The sequence below is a fragment of the Aptenodytes forsteri genome, unplaced genomic scaffold (genome assembly GCF_000699145.1).
Source record: "Aptenodytes forsteri isolate BGI_AS27 unplaced genomic scaffold, ASM69914v1 Scaffold404, whole genome shotgun sequence".
NCBI classification, from domain to species: domain Eukaryota; kingdom Metazoa; phylum Chordata; class Aves; order Sphenisciformes; family Spheniscidae; genus Aptenodytes; species Aptenodytes forsteri.
Window position 1 is genome coordinate 396644 of NW_008795629.1, and position 1401 is coordinate 398044.

At 46.5% G+C, this 1401-nt stretch overlaps 1 protein-coding gene across 1 annotated transcript in view; it reads right to left on the reverse strand.

The window, feature by feature from the left end:
• The window catches only part of LOC103901506 (zinc finger protein ZIC 4), a gene marked incomplete at its 5' end in the record, with an annotated part of 8450 nt that overhangs the window by 5205 nt on the left and 1844 nt on the right, over positions 1-1401 (reverse strand). The window lies entirely within an intron of this gene.

A 1401-nucleotide genomic window follows, 5' to 3' on the forward strand; every position in this document is an offset into this window, starting at 1 on the left:
GGGGCCGCGGGCGAGGCGCGGGGGGCGGCGGGGGCCGCCCGGGAGGGAGAGGGGCTCCGTCCCACGCCTCGCACTATTGTTCCTGGCCCGCTGGGAAGGCGGCGAAATGATCCCTGCCCGTCCTGCTCGTCCCGCTGCCGCCGCCTTAACGGCCTTATCCTCCGACCTGGAAAATTCGCACATCGCCAGAAATCCCTCTGCCTGCTCCCCAGCCTCGGAGAAATCAGAAGTCATTAATATTTGAGGAGGCAATAATTTTCCTGTTGAATCTAGAACTGTCTTCATGAATAATTCGTAGCGAGTTCTATTAGGGTTTCAGAAACATTGCGTTTTTGACAACTTCTGGGTGTTTAATAGAAACGGTGGAACCATAAAGGCCCTGCAGGAGTTTTCACAATACAGCAATTAATCACCGGGAAAGTTAAAGCGAAAAGTACAGACGCGCGGAATGATGTTTAATAAACGCAAACCCCCGATCTCGGGTTTGCCCTGAACCTGCCTCTCCGATGTAGGTCAGTTTTCCCAAGAATTTAACCATTTTCTGCTTCAGAGACTTCAAACAGTGAGGCCGTTAAAGAGCAGTAAAAGTTTGTTTACTTAAGAAAAACACTGTCATTAAGGGATGAGCTCTCCCGGTTAATGGCTGTACCTGCGCTGATCCGACAAGGAGATGGCTCGGATGCAAGTTATGTGACCCGGGGATATCCCTTTCTCCTCGAAAAAGGGGGCCGAGAAGGCAGCAGAGGAACACAACTTTGCTATCGCCCCCCCCCGCACACAGACGAGCTATTCATAGAGCGATGGAAAAATAATTAGGTGACGAGTGACGGTCGCTGTAAAATCTCTGTGCTATGTTTAGACGATAGCGGTACGAAATTAGTATACGTTCTGCATATTATATCACGTCGAGTGATATATCATAAAAATGCAACTCCTGGAAGGTCAAGCCCTGCACCGAGCATGGGGGAAGGGGAGTTTTATGAACTGGAAGGCGAAAAAAATCGTTTGGCTGTAAGCATATCTTACAATAGGATTATGTAGTTTCCCTCGCAGTGTGTAAGGCTGTACAGGAGGGGGTGGGAAGTGGAAAACCCTACACTGGAACAGATTAAATTTGCCAAAAAGGGCTTATTTCTTATCTTCTTCAGCGGGGGAAAAAAAAAAAAAAAAAAAAAAATAAAAAAAAAAAAAAAAAGCCAGCGCTACAGCCCGCAAACACCGGCTGCTAAACTAATTAATACAACTTCACAAGCTGCTCCTGGGAGTGTAAAAATTTCTACGTGCAATTTCATTAATTATAAATGCTTTCCTGGCCGGAAGAGTTCAAATACAGTTTTGCAAGATCGTCCATCGAGTTACTTTATTTTCTGTTAACTAGACCTAACAGATGTTTCTGACACA